At 43.6% G+C, this 5926-nt stretch overlaps 1 non-coding gene across 1 annotated transcript; it reads right to left on the bottom strand.

The window, feature by feature from the left end:
• Positions 1–463: 463 nt before the first annotated feature.
• On the bottom strand, positions 464–536 carry Trnat-ugu (transfer RNA threonine (anticodon UGU)). The gene has a single exon. It is a non-coding gene; the product is annotated as a tRNA-Thr (tRNA).
• Positions 537–5926: the final 5390 nt, after the last annotated feature.

Below are 5926 nucleotides of genomic sequence, written 5' to 3' on the forward strand. Positions count from 1 at the left end.
AGCCCAGTGCATAGCAGTTAGTCTAGTCACTTCCGCAAACAGCGCGTTCAAGCGCAGTTTGCTTGCGCTATGACGCGGGAAATGTACACACAGCTCTATTGGAATAAACACAGATAATAGACAAACCCCAGCCTATGCAACTGCGACCTCGTCTCCACTTGAAGCACAACAGGTGCCGCCTTTAGTTCGGCGAATATGCAGCGCAAAGAAGCGTGGTCGTGTATTATGAAAATAGTCTATAAGACCCTCAAGAAGTGCAGCTTTCAACTAATGCTTGCACTCCCACGTCAGCCAGCCTATAGAGGCCCTCGTCTGCTGCTGTTGTGCGATAAGAGGACAGTCGCGAAATACAATGTGTTCTAATGAGAACTAACCGACAAAAAGCCAAGGAAAGTATAGGTGATGTTATTTGTAGTAACCATGATGTAAATGTGAAGAAAGTAAAGTGGATGAAAAGATAACTTGCCGCTGGCAGGGACCGAACCTGCGACCTTCGAATAACACGTCCGATGATCTACCAACTGAGCTACAGCGGCGTTCATCCCCCGGTCCACTTCATGGGGTATATATGTTTTTTCAGATGCGAAGCATCTTATGGCGGAGATCAAACCGGTGGTGGTGGTGTGCGGGGTGACCACCCTTACTGCGTATGCGCGAACCCTCTTCCACTTCCCCCTCTCCCCTTCCCCCTCTCTCACTTCCCCTCTCCCACTTTCGCCCTCTCCACTTCCCTTCCCCCCCTCCACTTCCCCTCTGAAATGCGGGTTCGACATGACGAAACGCTGCTTCGCATCGCCTCATGGTCCCCTCAAGCGGAGATGGTGTGATTTTTTCTTTGTGCTTAAAAAAAGAAAAACGAGCCCTTAAAGTTCTCCTTTTTTTCTTTTTTATGTTCTAATGTCTGATAGGTTAGACGCGCTCACAGTTCGGGCTCCACGGTGGTCTAGTGGTTACGGGTCTCGACTGCTGACCCGAAGGTCGCGGGATCGAATACTGGCCGCGGCAGCCGCTTTTTCAGTGGAAGCGAAAATGCTTGAGGGGCATGCACTTAGATTTAAGTGCACATTTAAGAACCCCAGGTGGTCGAAGTTTCCGAAGCCCTCCAATATGGGGTCTCTCATAATCACATCGTGATTTTGGGACGTAAGACGCCAGATGATGATGGTGATGATGATGATGATGATGATAATACAAATAATAATAATAATAATAATAATAATAATAATAATAATAATAATAATAATAATAATTATAATAATTATTATTATAATAATAATAATAAGTGGTCTGTTTGAGGCCAGTATATTGCTGTGCAATCTTGCATGGGTGACCACAAAAAATGAGATCACGTCAGCCTGCATTTATAGTATTATCGAGGGCTTCCACAATATCTAACGTACTAATGGAGAAAAGATGGCGTCCCTACGAGTGCGAGCGTCTTATTTACTTCCTCTTCCTCCTCGTCTCTGCTTTGCCTTTCGCGGGATTTAGCCACGCTGCATGTTTCCGGTGCATCTTTTCGACCAGTGCGGTAGCCGAAAACGCCTTAGATTTCGATGCTCTCGAAGAGGCAGCCATCGAGGAAATACGACCTGCGGCCGAATCATCTATGGATGATGGCCACAGATCCTTCAACCTGTGACATCACACAAAGACGACGGGCCCCCTGTAACCATTGGGCGAAAGTGCGAATTCTCACGAATGCGCAAATGCGCACATGTGATCTTTAGCGCGTCTGATAGAAAGACTTCGGTAGAGATTAAACACAAACAATGCCTCTCAAACAATGCGATATCTCTTTTAAAGCACCCTTCAAAAGGTCGATTAATTGAATAAAACACCACATAGAAATCAATTAATCGATGAAAAGCTAAATCGATGAATGATGAACGATTAATCGATTAAAAATTTTAATCGACCATCCCTAACAAATTCTGTGACACATACCCGTTCATGATGACGATAGTTTTCTTATAGGCCGCACATTATGGCTAGCCTAAAGAGCTTCGCTGTTAAAATCCTGGAATATTTGAAGCGAGCTGGTCAACTTGCAACCTGAAGCCTATGTATTTTGGCAGTTTTACTGTCACGGAATTAAAGAAGAGAAACTCTGAAAACACGGCTCAAGCAGTTTTTCTCTTGCGGCGTTTTGTGCCACATGAATGTTTTCAAAACACATTTACAGCTGGAAAGTATGCGACTCACACTAAAAACAAGTGCCATTTCTTTTCTTTTTTTTTATTCATTGTTTAGACAGAGACACGTTTCTTTGATCTAGCTCAGAAACCCAGGCTTTCTGGAAGAGTGCCAAATTGAAACTCACCGAGAAAGGTTTATTTTGCGTACCTTGCCAGATGTAAGCCTCAAATAAAAGGAAGCCCTGTGTTCGTAGTCAAGCGAATCTGAAGCGCCAGATGCGTCTTCGTATCTCTCCTCATACACTGTGTGCTTCTCGCGCTTAGTAGTTACACAGCGTCTGAAACGGGGCTCATAAACAGCATCTCATCCGAGTGAGGAACAGATTGTACTATACCTCTTCTGGCACTGCTACTAGTTTTCCAGATACGATTGTCCTTTATTACTCACTCATTCTATATTATGTTTTATAACACTTTCTTACGTTCTGATTTACTGTCGGAAATAATTACCTGCTCAATAGTTTCGGAAGATAGCGTAGACGTCAGTGATGACAACGTATTGGAAGCTGACATCCTCCTTTGAGACAATGGTATGTATCATTGAACAGCCAACCAATTACTTCGCTGCTTATTTAAGAAAAAAGAGACGCGTACCGCCTCTCTTGCCAGTTCTTTCGTGGAATTTTCTACAAAATCCTGAACAAAACAAAAAAGAATAGGCCACGAAGCCTACACAAAGCATCGAAAACTCTTCTTGTATTAGTTATATTGTTTATTTGCACTTTTGCCAAAGACGGTGCTTGTAGTTGACACAGTAGTAAAAACAGGACAATTATTATTTATTTATCCCGATTTGTAATAAACAGGCATACATCTCGGTGCCTTAGAAAGTGTTTCCAAGATGTACGTTTGTGTTACTGGCATTGCAAACAATAAAACATTTTTATTACCATAAAGTTGCTTCAATCAATTATTTGGTATTCCGAACATATACGCAAGGTGTTTCAGCCAAGACCTTCAGGGCACCTGGTTCAACTCTACCACCATGCCCTAAACATAACATTTTACTATGCCATTCAGTAAAAATTAGTCTAATTAAGAGAGGGGATGGTTTATTAACAATAAGTTATTTGCTTGTCTTCGAAGTATTGATAAAACTGTAAGGTGTTCGATGGAGGGGTTGCATAATCTATTCGTAAATATGGGAATTCTTTTTTCCTTGGGAATAGCTGCAGAGCTTTTCATTGTGAGATAACAAACAAAAAATTAGTGTGGCGTTTAAAAAATTTACCACATTATGCAGCGATAGCGTGCAGCGGAATTGGTGGTTTAAAAATCGCATTACTAGATAGCTTGTTACACTGACTACATTTGCTAGTTAGAAATTCAGTCGGAGCAAGGATATCGAAACCTCCCGCCCTAAATATGACGCAGATACAGGGAGCCGAATGGGAAACTTCCGACAGGATTTCGACGTATTGAAAGATGAAGAAACAAAAATGAAATAGAAAAAAACTGTCCATGCAAGCACACGGAAAGAGTGGAACAGACTCGGCTCTGCAACCTCCCTCAACCGACGCGCCTGAGAGAGGTCTTACAAAATAAGTCAGGCAGCACACGGTGTTCGTTGAAACGAAATCCTCGTCACGCAGAAAGTTGGATACTTCAGGAGGCGAGATTCACAGCCAGAGAGGGAAGGCCACTCGGTAAGGAGAGCGGGCATTTCAATGGTCCGTGGTTCATGGAAGCTACGAGAGCGACGCGGAAACAGGTAGGGAGGAGGATGAGTGGAAGGGTGAGCGTTTCCACATTCTTTGTGGGACGAGCCGTTGACGGGCTGCATGCATTCTTCGGGTTTGCTCTCGCGTACTGACGCTGAAGGGAACGAGAAAGGGACATTCCGGCTGCCTGGCTTCTGGTATAGTGTATAGAGGAACGGCTACCAAGCCATTCGGGGCAGAGACAGTAAACAACACGCGAGATGGCTTCCGGAAGTACGGACACTCTATACGACTGGATGAGCAGCATGCCTTGACGAGCAGGTCCGATTTCTTCCGTATGTGGGTGCTTGTTCAATTTTTTACTCTACGCGTGTTTGTTCTAACCCGTGTCTTCCCTGTAGCTTGAGAACTAGCGTCGGGATATCCTGTATGCTCTTTCAGCTCTCCTAGTACTTTTCGATGCAAGTGGTGACCGCTCTTGTTTTTTATTTTTCTGCGACTCTTAATGCCGGTTGCTGTCGTCACCGGATACAATATAAAGGAACCGGCCATCTTCGTATCACCGATGCCCAAAGGGTCGTTGGTAGGCGTGGTCACTTACGTTCGGCTACGGCACAGCTTTCTACATGATGCTCGATGCCTGCAACTTTTGCCGGGGTTCCACGTGTACACTCTGTTGGGCCCGTTGTGCAAAGAAAAGTAAAAGGCTTCAGTTTTGTTTTGTAGAGATGAAAATTGCGCTCGTCACCTTCCCTAATTGGGCTGAACAACGTGTGTTATGGTAAATCAACCGCGGCTGAACTTCTGCATAATAACATATCAGATGGTTCGTAAATTTCTTGTTGAAAATACATCACCTCTTCAGCTTTGTCTTCTAACATTCTTCTACCAATAGCAGAGCAAGCAATATTCACTCTCAGCTAAACTGCTATTGCGATTTGCAATTTTGAAAACATGAAAACGAATATAATAACAGAAGCCATAGTTTTTATTTGGCACTGGCTCCGACGCTTGTCTAAAATATTTTCACAACAATATGCAAAAGAAAGAGAAAATGCAGCAAATGGCATTTCTAGAAATGTTTATTCATAATTGTAGAGCTGTATCCACGAGCAACTTTCTAAGACAACGAACGAATATAATCGGGGTGAACAGAAGATGCTACGTTAGCTGCGAATAAATTTGAACGACTCGTTTGCTTTAAACTGGTGACCAGCATTCAAGCTCATAGCAACTTTAGCGCTGTGATTAACGTGAAAGATGAAAATAAACCCACTCAGCTTTAATATATGCGTTAGGTTTTCCAATATATGCGTTAACATTGGTCTTCTACATTTTTGTAAGTATAAAATCATTGCAACTAGCACCATTACGTCATTAAGTTTTCAAACGCCAGAAAAAATGACCCGTCTGATATTGCCGAAGCAGTTTGCAGTTTGCGCAATGATGCGTTGAGATTAATCACAGTCCTGAAGTTTTTCCCTCATCGTCGCAGACAGCTGCCCGGGAACTTAATAGGTTATTACGTCACAGGTGCACCTAAGGCAGGAGAGCAAACATTTCGGGATATATTTAGGGTTTACGAAGTCGCTCTATTTCGCAGACGTTTTGTGGAAAATAAAACAAAACTAAATTTTCAAAGCTCCCAACTCGCTAGTATAAGACCTAGACGGATGAAAGGCTTCCAACATTTATTGTAATAGCAGTTTCAGAAACTTAGGTACGGGCCCGCCGATCCAACAACGGCGTCTCGGCCGACTCGCAAGCCTACACCTTGCGCTTAGGCCTGCGACGCCTGAATGGCCTCGATGTGGTACATTTCAGATTTCTGTTGCCCGGTTCACTCAAGCGGGGTGAACCGCACGGGTGAACCGCATGGCGAAGCTGCTACGTATTGCTACATTGTGTAGCAATACGTAGCAACTGAAAGTAGTTTTAAGAAACAAAGGAAAACTAATACAGCCATAACAAGTAACACTAAAAATAAAAACCCAGCATCAATTGCTGTGATTCGAACCCGGGCCTTTTCAGTGGGAAGCGGGCGTTCAGACCTTGCACCGCTTTGGC

The sequence above is a fragment of the Rhipicephalus sanguineus genome, chromosome 3 (genome assembly GCF_013339695.2).
Source record: "Rhipicephalus sanguineus isolate Rsan-2018 chromosome 3, BIME_Rsan_1.4, whole genome shotgun sequence".
Lineage (NCBI taxonomy): Eukaryota > Metazoa > Arthropoda > Arachnida > Ixodida > Ixodidae > Rhipicephalus > Rhipicephalus sanguineus.